The sequence below is a fragment of the Drosophila pseudoobscura genome, unplaced genomic scaffold (assembly GCF_009870125.1).
Source record: "Drosophila pseudoobscura strain MV-25-SWS-2005 unplaced genomic scaffold, UCI_Dpse_MV25 Unplacedtig00000848, whole genome shotgun sequence".
NCBI classification, from domain to species: Eukaryota; Metazoa; Arthropoda; class Insecta; order Diptera; family Drosophilidae; genus Drosophila; species Drosophila pseudoobscura.
In genome coordinates this window covers 54,099-74,470 of record NW_022881729.1, presented here as the reverse complement: position 1 = coordinate 74,470, position 20,372 = coordinate 54,099, and the positions used below count along the sequence as shown (strand labels likewise).

The 20,372-nt window shown below is 33.5% G+C and overlaps 6 non-coding genes across 6 annotated transcripts; all 6 read left to right on the top strand.

Annotated features, from left to right (window-relative positions):
- The first annotated feature begins 382 nt into the window (after nucleotides 1–382).
- Nucleotides 383–4,345, top strand: LOC117185542 (large subunit ribosomal RNA). Its single transcript, XR_004471057.1, has one exon. It is a non-coding gene; the product is annotated as a large subunit ribosomal RNA (ribosomal RNA).
- A 3,012-nt stretch (nucleotides 4,346–7,357) lies between these two features.
- Nucleotides 7,358–9,352, top strand: LOC117185531 (small subunit ribosomal RNA). Its single transcript, XR_004471046.1, has one exon. It is a non-coding gene; the product is annotated as a small subunit ribosomal RNA (ribosomal RNA).
- A 600-nt stretch (nucleotides 9,353–9,952) lies between these two features.
- Nucleotides 9,953–10,131, top strand: LOC117185515 (5.8S ribosomal RNA). The gene has a single exon (XR_004471030.1). It is a non-coding gene; the product is annotated as a 5.8S ribosomal RNA (ribosomal RNA).
- Nucleotides 10,132–10,546: 415 nt separating this feature from the next.
- Nucleotides 10,547–14,509, top strand: LOC117185541 (large subunit ribosomal RNA). Its single transcript, XR_004471056.1, has one exon. It is a non-coding gene; the product is annotated as a large subunit ribosomal RNA (ribosomal RNA).
- Nucleotides 14,510–17,521: 3,012 nt separating this feature from the next.
- LOC117185530 (small subunit ribosomal RNA) lies at nucleotides 17,522–19,516 on the top strand. Its single transcript, XR_004471045.1, has one exon. It is a non-coding gene; the product is annotated as a small subunit ribosomal RNA (ribosomal RNA).
- A 600-nt stretch (nucleotides 19,517–20,116) lies between these two features.
- LOC117185550 (5.8S ribosomal RNA) lies at nucleotides 20,117–20,295 on the top strand. The gene has a single exon (XR_004471062.1). It is a non-coding gene; the product is annotated as a 5.8S ribosomal RNA (ribosomal RNA).
- Nucleotides 20,296–20,372: the final 77 nt, after the last annotated feature.

Sequence of the window (20,372 nt, the reverse complement as noted above, 5' to 3'; positions counted from 1 at the left end):
CGAAATTTTTAAGCATATTGTATATTATTGGATATGTATATATATATATATTCATAATATTGATATTAAATGGAAACGCATTATCTCTCATTGTTGTATATATTTGTGTGAGAAGAACGAAGAAAAATATATATTTTTTTGTCCTTTTTGAATCAAATAATACTGAGGAATGTCTAGCATAAAAAAATAATTAAAGTTTTTTCATCTAGAATTGCCTCTTATTAATGTTTCGAAAGGAAATTTTGTTGTAAATATAAATATTTAATATTCTTCGTGATATTCGTTATAAAATACGAATATTATAATGATTTCATTATGAGAACGCTCTATATATATAATAATATAGTGTAATTATCATTATAAATTTTAATATACGTATATACAACCTCAACTCATATGGGACTACCCCCTGAATTTAAGCATATTAATTAGGGGAGGAAAAGAAACTAACCAGGATTTTCTTAGTAGCGGCGAGCGAAAAGAAATCAGTTCAGCACTAAGTCACTTTGTCTATATGGCAAACGTGAGATGCAGTGTATGGAGCGTCAATATTCTAGTATGAGAAATTAACGATTTAAGTCCTTCTTAAATGAGGCCATTTACCCATAGAGGGTGCCAGGCCCGTATAACGTTAATGATTACTAGATGATGTTTCCAAAGAGTCGTGTTGCTTGATAGTGCAGCACTAAGTGGGTGGTAAACTCCATCTAAAACTAAATATAACCATGAGACCGATAGTAAACAAGTACCGTGAGGGAAAGTTGAAAAGAACTCTGAATAGAGAGTTAAACAGTACGTGAAACTGCTTAGAGGTTAAGCCCGATGAACCTGAATATCCGTTATGGAAAATTCATCATTAAAGTTGTAATATTTTAACAATATTATAATAATAGTGTGCATTTTTTCCATATAAGGACATTGTAATCTATTAGCATATAACAAATTTATCATAAAATATGACTTATAGTTTATTCAAATTATTATGCTTGCATTTTAACATAGAATAAATGTCATTAATTTGATAAAGTGTTGATAAATTAAAATTAATACAGTGCGTTAATTTTTCGAAATTATATAATGGCATAATTATCATTGATTTTTGTGTTTATTATATGCATTTGTATGATTAACAATGCGAAAGATTCAGGATACCTTCGGGACCCGTCTTGAAACACGGACCAAGGAGTCTAACATATGTGCAAGTTATTGGGAGATAAACCTAATAGCGTAATTAACTTGACTAATAATGGGATTAGTTTTTTAACTATTTATAGATAATTAACACAATCCCGGGGCGTTCTATATAGTTATGTATGATAATATTTATATTATTTATGCCTCTAACTGGAACGTACCTTGAGCATATATGCTGTGACCCGAAAGATGGTGAACTATACTTGATCAGGTTGAAGTCAGGGGAAACCCTGATGGAAGACCGAAACAGTTCTGACGTGCAAATCGATTGTCAGAATTGAGTATAGGGGCGAAAGACCAATCGAACCATCTAGTAGCTGGTTCCTTCCGAAGTTTCCCTCAGGATAGCTGGTGCATTTTAATGTTATATAAAATAATCTTATCTGGTAAAGCGAATGATTAGAGGCCTTAGGGTCGAAACGATCTTAACCTATTCTCAAACTTTAAATGGGTAAGAACCTTAACTTTCTTGATATGAAGTTTAAGGTTATGATATAATGTGCCCAGTGGGCCACTTTTGGTAAGCAGAACTGGCGCTGTGGGATGAACCAAACGTAATGTTACGGTGCCCAAATTAACAACTCATGCAGAAACCATGAAAGGCGTTGGTTGCTTAAAACAGCAGGACGGTGATCATGGAAGTCGAAATCCGCTAAGGAGTGTGTAACAACTCACCTGCCGAAGCAACTAGCCCTTAAAATGGATGGCGCTTAAGTTGTATACCTATACATTACCGCTAAAGTAGATGATTTATATTACTTGTGATATAAATTTTGAAACTTTAGTGAGTAGGAAGGTACAATGGTATGCGTAGAAGTGTTTGGCGTAAGCCTTCATGGAGCTGCCATTGGCACAGATCTTGGTGGTAGTAGCAAATAATCGAATGAGACCTTGGAGGACTGAAGTGGAGAAGGGTTTCGTGTGAACAGTGGTTGATCACGAGTTAGTCGGTCCTAAGTTCAAGGCGAAAGCCGAAAATTTTCAAGTAAAAAATCAGTGAGTAATATTGTCAAATCTTTTATGATTTTTAAATACTTGAATAATTTTGAACGAAAGGGAATACGGTTCCAATTCCGTAACCTGTTGAGTATCCGTTTGTTATTAAATATGGGCCTCGTGCTCATCCTGGCAACAGGAACGACCATAAAGAAGCCGTCGAGAGATATCGGAAGAGTTTTCTTTTCTGTTTTATAGCCGTACTACCATGGAAGTCTTTCGCAGAGAGATATGGTAGATGGGCTAGAAGAGCATGACATATACTGTTGTGTCGATATTTTCTCCTCGGACCTTGAAAATTTATGGTGGGGACACGCAAACTTCTCAACAGGCCGTACCAATATCCGCAGCTGGTCTCCAAGGTGAAGAGTCTCTAGTCGATAGAATAATGTAGGTAAGGGAAGTCGGCAAATTAGATCCGTAACTTCGGGATAAGGATTGGCTCTGAAGATTGAGATAGTCGGGCTTGATTGGGAAACAATAACATGGTTTATGTGCTCGTTCTGGGTAAATAGAGTTTCTATCATTTATGGTAGTTACTTGTTCCCCGGATAGTTTAGTTACGTAGCCAATTGTGGAACTTTCTTGCTAAAATTTTTAAGAATACTAATTGGGTTAAACCAGTTAGTTCTTATTAATTATAACGATTATCAATTAACAATCAATTCAGAACTGGCACGGACTTGGGGAATCCGACTGTCTAATTAAAACAAAGCATTGTGATGGCCCTAGCGGGTGTTGACACAATGTGATTTCTGCCCAGTGCTCTGAATGTCAAAGTGAAGAAATTCAAGTAAGCGCGGGTCAACGGCGGGAGTAACTATGACTCTCTTAAGGTAGCCAAATGCCTCGTCATCTAATTAGTGACGCGCATGAATGGATTAACGAGATTCCTACTGTCCCTATCTACTATCTAGCGAAACCACAGCCAAGGGAACGGGCTTGGAATAATTAGCGGGGAAAGAAGACCCTTTTGAGCTTGACTCTAATCTGGCAGTGTAAGGAGACATAAGAGGTGTAGCATAAGTGGGAGATATTAGATTTCGGTTTGGTATCGACAATGAAATACCACTACTCTTATTGTTTCCTTACTTACTTGATTAAATGGAACGTGTATCATTTCCTAGCCATTATACGGATATATTTATTATATCTTATGGTATTGGGTTTTGATGCAAGCTTCTTGATCAAAGTATCACGAGTTTGTTATATAATCGCAAACAAATTCTTTAATGAGAAAATGCATTTATGTATTTTCAATTTGAAAATTTGGTATAACTCCAATTACTCAGGTATGATCCAATTCAAGGACATTGCCAGGTAGGGAGTTTGACTGGGGCGGTACATCTCTCAAATAATAACGGAGGTGTCCCAAGGCCAGCTCAGTGCGGACAGAAACCACACATAGAGCAAAAGGGCAAATGCTGACTTGATCTCGGTGTTCAGTACACACAGGGACAGCAAAAGCTCGGCCTATCGATCCTTTTGGTTTAAAGAGTTTTTAACAAGAGGTGTCAGAAAAGTTACCATAGGGATAACTGGCTTGTGGCGGCCAAGCGTTCATAGCGACGTCGCTTTTTGATCCTTCGATGTCGGCTCTTCCTATCATTGTGAAGCAAAATTCACCAAGCGTTGGATTGTTCACCCATGCAAGGGAACGTGAGCTGGGTTTAGACCGTCGTGAGACAGGTTAGTTTTACCCTACTAATGACAAAACGTTGTTGCGACAGCATTCCTGCGTAGTACGAGAGGAACCGCAGGTACGGACCAATGGCACAATACTTGTTCGAGCGAACAGTGGTATGACGCTACGTCCGTTGGATTATGCCTGAACGCCTCTAAGGTCGTATCCGTGCTGGACTGCAATGATAAATAAGGGGCAATTTGCATTGTATGGCTTCTAAACCATTAAAAGTTTATAATTTATTTTATAAACGACAATGGATGTGATGCCAATGTAATTTGTAACATAGTAAATTGGGAGGATCATCGATCACCTGATGCCGCGCTAGTTGCATATAAAAACATTATTTAATACAATGACAAAGCCTAGAATCAATTGTAAACGACTTTTGTAACAGGCAAGGTGTTGTAAGTGGTTGAGCAGCTGCCATACTGCGATCCACTGAAGCTTATCCTTTGCTTGATGATTCGATATATATAAATTTATTCTTTATATATGAAAATTATTTTTATATATTTATATGAATATATACCTATAAATGGTAATATATATTTATATATAGATATATATTAAAAAGAATATATTTTATATAAATATGGATAAATTATTTATCCTATATAAATTACGTTGGCTTGAATATGAATATAATGTTATATTATAAGTTTGTTATACTTAATTACATATGAAATGATACTTATAAAAATTTTATTATGTGAACACACGAAACATAGTGTATATGCATATGTGCAAATGTGAATGTATATATGAAATAATATGAATGCAAAAAGCATGGAGTGATCGTATATGGAACTTGGAAGTATTTCTAATATTGGAATTTAATGATATGTGATATGAATGCAAGAATTAAATAGTTTGGTATATAAAATGTGATAATATTATTGGGTATGTGAAATGTTTCCCATATCCTAAAAATTATAACATGAGCATGATTTGATTATGAATACAGAAAATATAAAGATATATTTTATATACATATGTACAAATATATGTATATTTGGAGTGGTCGTTTGTGGAACTTGGAAGTATTTCTAATATTGGAATTTAATGATATGTGATATGAATGCAAGAATTAAATAGTTTGGTATATAAAATGTGATAATATTATTGGGTATGTGAAATGTTTCCCATATCCTAAAAATTATAACATGAGCATGATTTGATTATGAATACAGAAAATATAAAGATATATTTTATATACATATGTACAAATATATGTATATTTGGAGTGGTCGTTTGTGGAACTTGGCAGTATTTCTAATATTGGAATTCAATGATATGTGATATAAATGCAAGAATTAAATAGTTTTGTATATAAAATGACAATATTATGGATATGGGGAAACATTCACCATATCCTTAAAATTATAACATGAGCATGATTTGATTTTGAATAGAGAAAATATAATGATATATTTTATATACATATTTACAAAAATATATGTATATTTTTGACATTGTGTTATAATGAATAAAAATAACAAATAACGCCGAGGTGTGCTATAAAATATCAATATTAGGTTTTATATGGATATGGATATGGATATGGATATGGATATGGGAATGTTTCTCATATATAATATAACATTATAACATAATCATAATGCGATTATAAATATAGAAAATATAAAAATGTATTTAATATAAATAGATATATTACGTGTATATGTGAAATTAAAGCAAAGATACCAGCTGATATGATATTTTTCATGTAAATGAATGATGAATGTAATAAAAATAATTAATTTAATTTCATATGATATGGGGAACATACTAAGTCGGCAATGTCTGTTTATTTTATATGCGTATATATATTTTTCTTAATATATATGAATAATTTTGAAGTGATAGTATAGTATTTTGTATTAAAATACGAAAAGAAACTATTTTTAAAAGGTACTCTCAAGTAAAAATACCCGATTTGCGGAAAGCGTGGCAGAAAACCTATATAGGGAGTGGTAGTCTCGTGCATGGTATATTTCATATGAAAATTTTATAATGAAAAATTATTAATTTATTTCATATGATATGGGGAATATACTTAGCCGGCAATGTCTGTGTATTTTATATGAATATATATATATTTCTTAATATATATGAATAATTTTGAAGTGATAGTATTGTATTTTTTATTAAAATACGAAAAGAAACTATTGTTAAGAGGCACTCTCAAGTAAAAATACCCGATTTGCGGAAAGCGTGGCAGAAAACCTATATAGGGAGTGGTAGTCTCGTGCATGGTATATTTCATATGAAAATTTTATAATGAAAAATTATTAATTTATTTCATATGATATGGGGAATATACTTAGCCGGCAATGTCTGTGTATTTTATATGAATATATATATATTTCTTAATATATATGAATAATTTTGAAGTGATAGTATTGTATTTTTTATTAAAATACGAAAAGAAACTATTGTTAAGAGGCACTCTCAAGTAAAAATACCCGATTTGCGGAAAGCGTGGCAGAAAACCTATATAGGGAGTGGTAGTCTCGTGCATGGTATATTTCATATGAAAATTTTATAATGAAAAATTATTAATTTATTTCATATGATATGGGGAATATACTTAGCCGACAATGTCTGTGTATTTTATATGAATATATATATATTTCTTAATATATATGAATAATTTTGAAGTGATAGTATTGTATTTTTTATTAAAATACGAAAAGAAACTATTGTTAAGAGGCACTCTAAAGCAAAAATACCCGATTTGCGGAAAGCGTGGCAGAAAACCTATACATGATGGACAGTTGATGTCCATCGGTATTGTATACAATATTTGGTACAGTATTGTATATAATATTATTATATGTTGTCATTATACTCAAAGTAGTGTTTAATAGGAGATATTTGTTTTCAAATTGATCTTAATAAAGATAATATAGTGAAACTAACCAAGATATATACTATTTAGTATATATCATTTCTGTTTCGAATTATTATCGTGAATTTTTGGAAATGGTCTTATATGATTAAATATTGTATGAGTGCCATTTCAACAATGTACCAGCATATAATCAAAGCGATTTATATGCAAATTCAAATATTGCCAAAATATATAAATTCCATTCCACATGAACTCATGTGTTTGGTTTTATTTAATGTATATCACAAAAAACGCATACGAAATTGGATAAATTTTAAATTTGTTGTCAAAATACATAGTTTAAACACAATTAATATTGGTTTAAGCCTATATACGTGTGATAATATATTAAGTGCAAATAAAAAGATATTTTTGAACGAAAAAAAAATGTATATAATAAAATATATATATTTATATAGAGAAAAATGGCGAATGTGAATGCTATATAAAAATGGCCACAATCGTTTAACAAATTCTCATAAACTGTTGATAAAAAATATTTATTTATTTTTTTTTTTTATTCAAAAGTATTATTGAGTTGTCAAATATTTACATATGTGAGCGTATGCGCACGAAACGAAAACATTATTCTGGTTGATCCTGCCAGTAGTTATATGCTTGTCTCAAAGATTAAGCCATGCATGTCTAAGTACACACGAATTAAAAGTGAAACCGCAAAAGGCTCATTATATCAGTTATGGTTCCTTAGATCGTTAACAGTTACTTGGATAACTGTGGTAATTCTAGAGCTAATACATGCAATTAAAACACGGACCTTATGGGACGTGTGCTTTTATTAGGCTAAAACCAAGCGATCGCAAGATCGTTACATTGGTTGAACTCTAGATAACATGCAGATCGTATGGTCTTGTACCGACGACAGATCTTTCAAATGTCTGCCCTATCAACTTTTGATGGTAGTATCTAGGACTACCATGGTTGCAACGGGTAACGGGGAATCAGGGTTCGATTCCGGAGAGGGAGCCTGAGAAACGGCTACCACATCTAAGGAAGGCAGCAGGCGCGTAAATTACCCACTCCCAGCTCGGGGAGGTAGTGACGAAAAATAACAATACAGGACTCATATCCGAGGCCCTGTAATTGGAATGAGTACACTTTAAATCCTTTAACAAGGACCAATTGGAGGGCAAGTCTGGTGCCAGCAGCCGCGGTAATTCCAGCTCCAATAGCGTATATTAAAGTTGTTGCGGTTAAAACGTTCGTAGTTGAACTTGTGCTTCATACGGGTAGTACAACTTACAATTGTGGTTAGTACTATACCTTTATGTATGTAAGCGTATTACCGGTGGAGTTCTTATATATAATTAAGTACTTGTATTTTTTTATATATTCCTCCTATTTAAAAACCTGCATTAGTGCTCTTCATCGAGTGTTATTGTGGGCCGGTACAATTACTTTGAACAAATTAGAGTGCTTAAAGCAGGCTTCAAATGCCTGAATATTCTGTGCATGGGATAATGAAATAAGACCTCTGTTCTGCTTTCATTGGTTTTCAGATCAAGAGGTAATGATTAATAGAAGCAGTTTGGGGGCATTAGTATTACGACGCGAGAGGTGAAATTCTTGGACCGTCGTAAGACTAACTTAAGCGAAAGCATTTGCCAAAGATGTTTTCATTAATCAAGAACGAAAGTTAGAGGTTCGAAGGCGATCAGATACCGCCCTAGTTCTAACCATAAACGATGCCAGCTAGCAATTGGGTGTAGCTACTTTTATGGCTCTCTCAGTCGCTTCCCGGGAAACCAAAGCTTTTGGGCTCCGGGGGAAGTATGGTTGCAAAGCTGAAACTTAAAGGAATTGACGGAAGGGCACCACCAGGAGTGGAGCCTGCGGCTTAATTTGACTCAACACGGGAAAACTTACCAGGTCCGAACATAAGTGTGTAAGACAGATTGATAGCTCTTTCTCGAATCTATGGGTGGTGGTGCATGGCCGTTCTTAGTTCGTGGAGTGATTTGTCTGGTTAATTCCGATAACGAACGAGACTCAAATATATTAAATAGATATCTTCAGGATTATGGTGTTGAAGCTTATATAGCCTTCATTCATGGTGGCAGTAAAATGTTTATTGTGTTTGAATGTGTTTATATAAGTGGAGCCGTACCTGTTGGTTTGTCCCATTATAAGGACACTAGCTTCTTAAATGGACAAATTGCGTCTAGCAATAATGAGATTGAGCAATAACAGGTCTGTGATGCCCTTAGATGTCCTGGGCTGCACGCGCGCTACAATGAAAGTATCAACGTGTATTTCCTAGACCGAGAGGTCCGGGTAAACCGCTGAACCACTTTCATGCTTGGGATTGTGAACTGAAACTGTTCACATGAACTTGGAATTCCCAGTAAGTGTGAGTCATTAACTCGCATTGATTACGTCCCTGCCCTTTGTACACACCGCCCGTCGCTACTACCGATTGAATTATTTAGTGAGGTCTCCGGACGTGATCACTGTGACGCCTTGCGTGTTACGGTTGTTTCGCAAAAGTTGACCGAACTTGATTATTTAGAGGAAGTAAAAGTCGTAACAAGGTTTCCGTAGGTGAACCTGCGGAAGGATCATTATTGTATGTTTCTACCGTTAACAAAAATATATATATATTGCCAATTTACCAAACAAAATATGTTTTTATAAAATCATAATTGTAAAAAAAAATATATTCAGTTGTATATATTATATGTTTATATTAATTAATTATATTGCCAATATACTCATTTAGTAGTAGCTATACATATAACATTGTGTTCTATGTGTGTAGCAATTAATATATAAATACATATTGATGATATTATTACAATAATATTGATTTATAAAATCTGTGTGCATATGTACCATAGTATGCACGCGTTGCGAATATGTATTGTCCATCATAGCTATGGGCATACATTGGTTAATGCAACAGCCTAAAAAGTACAATGTTGTACCTGATTTCAGGTTAATACTTTTATATAAATTGATAATTATCAAACAAGCCAAAATACATATTATATTATTTAACAATATGGTAATATATCGTTTATATAAAACTAAGACATTTCGCAACATTCTTTTAGGATAAAATTAAAATTTATTGAAGGAATTGATATATGCCAGTAAAATGGTGTATTTTTAATTTCTTTCAATAAAGACATATCTGACAAATAAATGAATAAACAAATTTTAATCACTCTAAGCGGTGGATCACTCGGCTCATGGGTCGATGAAGAACGCAGCAAACTGTGCGTCATCGTGTGAACTGCAGGACACATGAACATCGACATTTTGAACGCATATCGCAGTCCATGCTGTTTGGTACTTTAATTAATTTTATAGTGCTGCTTGGACTACATATGGTTGAGGGTTGTAAGACTATGCTAAATAAGTTGTTTAAAAATTTTACGAAATTTTTAAGCATATTGTATATTATTGGATATGTATATATATATATTCATAATATTGATATTAAATGGAAACGCATTATCTCTCATTGTTGTATATATTTGTGTGAGAAGAACGAAGAAAAATATATATTTTTTTGTCCTTTTTGAATCAAATAATACTGAGGAATGTCTAGCATAAAAAAATAATTAAAGTTTTTTCATCTAGAATTGCCTCTTATTAATGTTTCGAAAGGAAATTTTGTTGTAAATATAAATATTTAATATTCTTCGTGATATTCGTTATAAAATACGAATATTATAATGATTTCATTATGAGAACGCTCTATATATATAATAATATAGTGTAATTATCATTATAAATTTTAATATACGTATATACAACCTCAACTCATATGGGACTACCCCCTGAATTTAAGCATATTAATTAGGGGAGGAAAAGAAACTAACCAGGATTTTCTTAGTAGCGGCGAGCGAAAAGAAATCAGTTCAGCACTAAGTCACTTTGTCTATATGGCAAACGTGAGATGCAGTGTATGGAGCGTCAATATTCTAGTATGAGAAATTAACGATTTAAGTCCTTCTTAAATGAGGCCATTTACCCATAGAGGGTGCCAGGCCCGTATAACGTTAATGATTACTAGATGATGTTTCCAAAGAGTCGTGTTGCTTGATAGTGCAGCACTAAGTGGGTGGTAAACTCCATCTAAAACTAAATATAACCATGAGACCGATAGTAAACAAGTACCGTGAGGGAAAGTTGAAAAGAACTCTGAATAGAGAGTTAAACAGTACGTGAAACTGCTTAGAGGTTAAGCCCGATGAACCTGAATATCCGTTATGGAAAATTCATCATTAAAGTTGTAATATTTTAACAATATTATAATAATAGTGTGCATTTTTTCCATATAAGGACATTGTAATCTATTAGCATATAACAAATTTATCATAAAATATGACTTATAGTTTATTCAAATTATTATGCTTGCATTTTAACATAGAATAAATGTCATTAATTTGATAAAGTGTTGATAAATTAAAATTAATACAGTGCGTTAATTTTTCGAAATTATATAATGGCATAATTATCATTGATTTTTGTGTTTATTATATGCATTTGTATGATTAACAATGCGAAAGATTCAGGATACCTTCGGGACCCGTCTTGAAACACGGACCAAGGAGTCTAACATATGTGCAAGTTATTGGGAGATAAACCTAATAGCGTAATTAACTTGACTAATAATGGGATTAGTTTTTTAACTATTTATAGATAATTAACACAATCCCGGGGCGTTCTATATAGTTATGTATGATAATATTTATATTATTTATGCCTCTAACTGGAACGTACCTTGAGCATATATGCTGTGACCCGAAAGATGGTGAACTATACTTGATCAGGTTGAAGTCAGGGGAAACCCTGATGGAAGACCGAAACAGTTCTGACGTGCAAATCGATTGTCAGAATTGAGTATAGGGGCGAAAGACCAATCGAACCATCTAGTAGCTGGTTCCTTCCGAAGTTTCCCTCAGGATAGCTGGTGCATTTTAATGTTATATAAAATAATCTTATCTGGTAAAGCGAATGATTAGAGGCCTTAGGGTCGAAACGATCTTAACCTATTCTCAAACTTTAAATGGGTAAGAACCTTAACTTTCTTGATATGAAGTTTAAGGTTATGATATAATGTGCCCAGTGGGCCACTTTTGGTAAGCAGAACTGGCGCTGTGGGATGAACCAAACGTAATGTTACGGTGCCCAAATTAACAACTCATGCAGAAACCATGAAAGGCGTTGGTTGCTTAAAACAGCAGGACGGTGATCATGGAAGTCGAAATCCGCTAAGGAGTGTGTAACAACTCACCTGCCGAAGCAACTAGCCCTTAAAATGGATGGCGCTTAAGTTGTATACCTATACATTACCGCTAAAGTAGATGATTTATATTACTTGTGATATAAATTTTGAAACTTTAGTGAGTAGGAAGGTACAATGGTATGCGTAGAAGTGTTTGGCGTAAGCCTTCATGGAGCTGCCATTGGCACAGATCTTGGTGGTAGTAGCAAATAATCGAATGAGACCTTGGAGGACTGAAGTGGAGAAGGGTTTCGTGTGAACAGTGGTTGATCACGAGTTAGTCGGTCCTAAGTTCAAGGCGAAAGCCGAAAATTTTCAAGTAAAAAATCAGTGAGTAATATTGTCAAATCTTTTATGATTTTTAAATACTTGAATAATTTTGAACGAAAGGGAATACGGTTCCAATTCCGTAACCTGTTGAGTATCCGTTTGTTATTAAATATGGGCCTCGTGCTCATCCTGGCAACAGGAACGACCATAAAGAAGCCGTCGAGAGATATCGGAAGAGTTTTCTTTTCTGTTTTATAGCCGTACTACCATGGAAGTCTTTCGCAGAGAGATATGGTAGATGGGCTAGAAGAGCATGACATATACTGTTGTGTCGATATTTTCTCCTCGGACCTTGAAAATTTATGGTGGGGACACGCAAACTTCTCAACAGGCCGTACCAATATCCGCAGCTGGTCTCCAAGGTGAAGAGTCTCTAGTCGATAGAATAATGTAGGTAAGGGAAGTCGGCAAATTAGATCCGTAACTTCGGGATAAGGATTGGCTCTGAAGATTGAGATAGTCGGGCTTGATTGGGAAACAATAACATGGTTTATGTGCTCGTTCTGGGTAAATAGAGTTTCTATCATTTATGGTAGTTACTTGTTCCCCGGATAGTTTAGTTACGTAGCCAATTGTGGAACTTTCTTGCTAAAATTTTTAAGAATACTAATTGGGTTAAACCAGTTAGTTCTTATTAATTATAACGATTATCAATTAACAATCAATTCAGAACTGGCACGGACTTGGGGAATCCGACTGTCTAATTAAAACAAAGCATTGTGATGGCCCTAGCGGGTGTTGACACAATGTGATTTCTGCCCAGTGCTCTGAATGTCAAAGTGAAGAAATTCAAGTAAGCGCGGGTCAACGGCGGGAGTAACTATGACTCTCTTAAGGTAGCCAAATGCCTCGTCATCTAATTAGTGACGCGCATGAATGGATTAACGAGATTCCTACTGTCCCTATCTACTATCTAGCGAAACCACAGCCAAGGGAACGGGCTTGGAATAATTAGCGGGGAAAGAAGACCCTTTTGAGCTTGACTCTAATCTGGCAGTGTAAGGAGACATAAGAGGTGTAGCATAAGTGGGAGATATTAGATTTCGGTTTGGTATCGACAATGAAATACCACTACTCTTATTGTTTCCTTACTTACTTGATTAAATGGAACGTGTATCATTTCCTAGCCATTATACGGATATATTTATTATATCTTATGGTATTGGGTTTTGATGCAAGCTTCTTGATCAAAGTATCACGAGTTTGTTATATAATCGCAAACAAATTCTTTAATGAGAAAATGCATTTATGTATTTTCAATTTGAAAATTTGGTATAACTCCAATTACTCAGGTATGATCCAATTCAAGGACATTGCCAGGTAGGGAGTTTGACTGGGGCGGTACATCTCTCAAATAATAACGGAGGTGTCCCAAGGCCAGCTCAGTGCGGACAGAAACCACACATAGAGCAAAAGGGCAAATGCTGACTTGATCTCGGTGTTCAGTACACACAGGGACAGCAAAAGCTCGGCCTATCGATCCTTTTGGTTTAAAGAGTTTTTAACAAGAGGTGTCAGAAAAGTTACCATAGGGATAACTGGCTTGTGGCGGCCAAGCGTTCATAGCGACGTCGCTTTTTGATCCTTCGATGTCGGCTCTTCCTATCATTGTGAAGCAAAATTCACCAAGCGTTGGATTGTTCACCCATGCAAGGGAACGTGAGCTGGGTTTAGACCGTCGTGAGACAGGTTAGTTTTACCCTACTAATGACAAAACGTTGTTGCGACAGCATTCCTGCGTAGTACGAGAGGAACCGCAGGTACGGACCAATGGCACAATACTTGTTCGAGCGAACAGTGGTATGACGCTACGTCCGTTGGATTATGCCTGAACGCCTCTAAGGTCGTATCCGTGCTGGACTGCAATGATAAATAAGGGGCAATTTGCATTGTATGGCTTCTAAACCATTAAAAGTTTATAATTTATTTTATAAACGACAATGGATGTGATGCCAATGTAATTTGTAACATAGTAAATTGGGAGGATCATCGATCACCTGATGCCGCGCTAGTTGCATATAAAAACATTATTTAATACAATGACAAAGCCTAGAATCAATTGTAAACGACTTTTGTAACAGGCAAGGTGTTGTAAGTGGTTGAGCAGCTGCCATACTGCGATCCACTGAAGCTTATCCTTTGCTTGATGATTCGATATATATAAATTTATTCTTTATATATGAAAATTATTTTTATATATTTATATGAATATATACCTATAAATGGTAATATATATTTATATATAGATATATATTAAAAAGAATATATTTTATATAAATATGGATAAATTATTTATCCTATATAAATTACGTTGGCTTGAATATGAATATAATGTTATATTATAAGTTTGTTATACTTAATTACATATGAAATGATACTTATAAAAATTTTATTATGTGAACACACGAAACATAGTGTATATGCATATGTGCAAATGTGAATGTATATATGAAATAATATGAATGCAAAAAGCATGGAGTGATCGTATATGGAACTTGGAAGTATTTCTAATATTGGAATTTAATGATATGTGATATGAATGCAAGAATTAAATAGTTTGGTATATAAAATGTGATAATATTATTGGGTATGTGAAATGTTTCCCATATCCTAAAAATTATAACATGAGCATGATTTGATTATGAATACAGAAAATATAAAGATATATTTTATATACATATGTACAAATATATGTATATTTGGAGTGGTCGTTTGTGGAACTTGGAAGTATTTCTAATATTGGAATTTAATGATATGTGATATGAATGCAAGAATTAAATAGTTTGGTATATAAAATGTGATAATATTATTGGGTATGTGAAATGTTTCCCATATCCTAAAAATTATAACATGAGCATGATTTGATTATGAATACAGAAAATATAAAGATATATTTTATATACATATGTACAAATATATGTATATTTGGAGTGGTCGTTTGTGGAACTTGGCAGTATTTCTAATATTGGAATTCAATGATATGTGATATAAATGCAAGAATTAAATAGTTTTGTATATAAAATGACAATATTATGGATATGGGGAAACATTCACCATATCCTTAAAATTATAACATGAGCATGATTTGATTTTGAATAGAGAAAATATAATGATATATTTTATATACATATTTACAAAAATATATGTATATTTTTGACATTGTGTTATAATGAATAAAAATAACAAATAACGCCGAGGTGTGCTATAAAATATCAATATTAGGTTTTATATGGATATGGATATGGATATGGATATGGATATGGGAATGTTTCTCATATATAATATAACATTATAACATAATCATAATGCGATTATAAATATAGAAAATATAAAAATGTATTTAATATAAATAGATATATTACGTGTATATGTGAAATTAAAGCAAAGATACCAGCTGATATGATATTTTTCATGTAAATGAATGATGAATGTAATAAAAATAATTAATTTAATTTCATATGATATGGGGAACATACTAAGTCGGCAATGTCTGTTTATTTTATATGCGTATATATATTTTTCTTAATATATATGAATAATTTTGAAGTGATAGTATAGTATTTTGTATTAAAATACGAAAAGAAACTATTTTTAAAAGGTACTCTCAAGTAAAAATACCCGATTTGCGGAAAGCGTGGCAGAAAACCTATATAGGGAGTGGTAGTCTCGTGCATGGTATATTTCATATGAAAATTTTATAATGAAAAATTATTAATTTATTTCATATGATATGGGGAATATACTTAGCCGGCAATGTCTGTGTATTTTATATGAATATATATATATTTCTTAATATATATGAATAATTTTGAAGTGATAGTATTGTATTTTTTATTAAAATACGAAAAGAAACTATTGTTAAGAGGCACTCTCAAGTAAAAATACCCGATTTGCGGAAAGCGTGGCAGAAAACCTATATAGGGAGTGGTAGTCTCGTGCATGGTATATTTCATATGAAAATTTTATAATGAAAAATTATTAATTTATTTCATATGATATGGGGAATATACTTAGCCGGCAATGTCTGTGTATTTTATATGAATATATATATATTTCTTAATATATATGAATAATTTTGAAGTGATAGTATTGTATTTTTTATTAAAATACGAAAAGAAACTATTGTTAAGAGGCACTCTCAAGTAAAAATACCCGATTTGCGGAAAGCGTGGCAGAAAACCTATATAGGGAGTGGTAGTCTCGTGCATGGTATATTTCATATGAAAATTTTATAATGAAAAATTATTAATTTATTTCATATGATATGGGGAATATACTTAGCCGACAATGTCTGTGTATTTTATATGAATATATATATATTTCTTAATATATATGAATAATTTTGAAGTGATAGTATTGTATTTTTTATTAAAATACGAAAAGAAACTATTGTTAAGAGGCACTCTAAAGCAAAAATACCCGATTTGCGGAAAGCGTGGCAGAAAACCTATACATGATGGACAGTTGATGTCCATCGGTATTGTATACAATATTTGGTACAGTATTGTATATAATATTATTATATGTTGTCATTATACTCAAAGTAGTGTTTAATAGGAGATATTTGTTTTCAAATTGATCTTAATAAAGATAATATAGTGAAACTAACCAAGATATATACTATTTAGTATATATCATTTCTGTTTCGAATTATTATCGTGAATTTTTGGAAATGGTCTTATATGATTAAATATTGTATGAGTGCCATTTCAACAATGTACCAGCATATAATCAAAGCGATTTATATGCAAATTCAAATATTGCCAAAATATATAAATTCCATTCCACATGAACTCATGTGTTTGGTTTTATTTAATGTATATCACAAAAAACGCATACGAAATTGGATAAATTTTAAATTTGTTGTCAAAATACATAGTTTAAACACAATTAATATTGGTTTAAGCCTATATACGTGTGATAATATATTAAGTGCAAATAAAAAGATATTTTTGAACGAAAAAAAAATGTATATAATAAAATATATATATTTATATAGAGAAAAATGGCGAATGTGAATGCTATATAAAAATGGCCACAATCGTTTAACAAATTCTCATAAACTGTTGATAAAAAATATTTATTTATTTTTTTTTTTTATTCAAAAGTATTATTGAGTTGTCAAATATTTACATATGTGAGCGTATGCGCACGAAACGAAAACATTATTCTGGTTGATCCTGCCAGTAGTTATATGCTTGTCTCAAAGATTAAGCCATGCATGTCTAAGTACACACGAATTAAAAGTGAAACCGCAAAAGGCTCATTATATCAGTTATGGTTCCTTAGATCGTTAACAGTTACTTGGATAACTGTGGTAATTCTAGAGCTAATACATGCAATTAAAACACGGACCTTATGGGACGTGTGCTTTTATTAGGCTAAAACCAAGCGATCGCAAGATCGTTACATTGGTTGAACTCTAGATAACATGCAGATCGTATGGTCTTGTACCGACGACAGATCTTTCAAATGTCTGCCCTATCAACTTTTGATGGTAGTATCTAGGACTACCATGGTTGCAACGGGTAACGGGGAATCAGGGTTCGATTCCGGAGAGGGAGCCTGAGAAACGGCTACCACATCTAAGGAAGGCAGCAGGCGCGTAAATTACCCACTCCCAGCTCGGGGAGGTAGTGACGAAAAATAACAATACAGGACTCATATCCGAGGCCCTGTAATTGGAATGAGTACACTTTAAATCCTTTAACAAGGACCAATTGGAGGGCAAGTCTGGTGCCAGCAGCCGCGGTAATTCCAGCTCCAATAGCGTATATTAAAGTTGTTGCGGTTAAAACGTTCGTAGTTGAACTTGTGCTTCATACGGGTAGTACAACTTACAATTGTGGTTAGTACTATACCTTTATGTATGTAAGCGTATTACCGGTGGAGTTCTTATATATAATTAAGTACTTGTATTTTTTTATATATTCCTCCTATTTAAAAACCTGCATTAGTGCTCTTCATCGAGTGTTATTGTGGGCCGGTACAATTACTTTGAACAAATTAGAGTGCTTAAAGCAGGCTTCAAATGCCTGAATATTCTGTGCATGGGATAATGAAATAAGACCTCTGTTCTGCTTTCATTGGTTTTCAGATCAAGAGGTAATGATTAATAGAAGCAGTTTGGGGGCATTAGTATTACGACGCGAGAGGTGAAATTCTTGGACCGTCGTAAGACTAACTTAAGCGAAAGCATTTGCCAAAGATGTTTTCATTAATCAAGAACGAAAGTTAGAGGTTCGAAGGCGATCAGATACCGCCCTAGTTCTAACCATAAACGATGCCAGCTAGCAATTGGGTGTAGCTACTTTTATGGCTCTCTCAGTCGCTTCCCGGGAAACCAAAGCTTTTGGGCTCCGGGGGAAGTATGGTTGCAAAGCTGAAACTTAAAGGAATTGACGGAAGGGCACCACCAGGAGTGGAGCCTGCGGCTTAATTTGACTCAACACGGGAAAACTTACCAGGTCCGAACATAAGTGTGTAAGACAGATTGATAGCTCTTTCTCGAATCTATGGGTGGTGGTGCATGGCCGTTCTTAGTTCGTGGAGTGATTTGTCTGGTTAATTCCGATAACGAACGAGACTCAAATATATTAAATAGATATCTTCAGGATTATGGTGTTGAAGCTTATATAGCCTTCATTCATGGTGGCAGTAAAATGTTTATTGTGTTTGAATGTGTTTATATAAGTGGAGCCGTACCTGTTGGTTTGTCCCATTATAAGGACACTAGCTTCTTAAATGGACAAATTGCGTCTAGCAATAATGAGATTGAGCAATAACAGGTCTGTGATGCCCTTAGATGTCCTGGGCTGCACGCGCGCTACAATGAAAGTATCAACGTGTATTTCCTAGACCGAGAGGTCCGGGTAAACCGCTGAACCACTTTCATGCTTGGGATTGTGAACTGAAACTGTTCACATGAACTTGGAATTCCCAGTAAGTGTGAGTCATTAACTCGCATTGATTACGTCCCTGCCCTTTGTACACACCGCCCGTCGCTACTACCGATTGAATTATTTAGTGAGGTCTCCGGACGTGATCACTGTGACGCCTTGCGTGTTACGGTTGTTTCGCAAAAGTTGACCGAACTTGATTATTTAGAGGAAGTAAAAGTCGTAACAAGGTTTCCGTAGGTGAACCTGCGGAAGGATCATTATTGTATGTTTCTACCGTTAACAAAAATATATATATATTGCCAATTTACCAAACAAAATATGTTTTTATAAAATCATAATTGTAAAATAAAATATATTCAGTTGTATATATTATATGTTTATATTAATTAATTATATTGCCAATATACTCATTTAGTAGTAGCTATACATATAACATTGTGTTCTATGTGTGTAGCAATTAATATATAAATACATATTGATGATATTATTACAATAATATTGATTTATAAAATCTGTGTGCATATGTACCATAGTATGCACGCGTTGCGAATATGTATTGTCCATCATAGCTATGGGCATACATTGGTTAATGCAACAGCCTAAAAAGTACAATGTTGTACCTGATTTCAGGTTAATACTTTTATATAAATTGATAATTATCAAACAAGCCAAAATACATATTATATTATTTAACAATATGGTAATATATCGTTTATATAAAACTAAGACATTTCGCAACATTCTTTTAGGATAAAATTAAAATTTATTGAAGGAATTGATATATGCCAGTAAAATGGTGTATTTTTAATTTCTTTCAATAAAGACATATCTGACAAATAAATGAATAAACAAATTTTAATCACTCTAAGCGGTGGATCACTCGGCTCATGGGTCGATGAAGAACGCAGCAAACTGTGCGTCATCGTGTGAACTGCAGGACACATGAACATCGACATTTTGAACGCATATCGCAGTCCATGCTGTTTGGTACTTTAATTAATTTTATAGTGCTGCTTGGACTACATATGGTTGAGGGTTGTAAGACTATGCTAAATAAGTTGTTTAAAAATTTTACGAAATTTTTAAGCATATTGTATATTATTGGATATGTATATA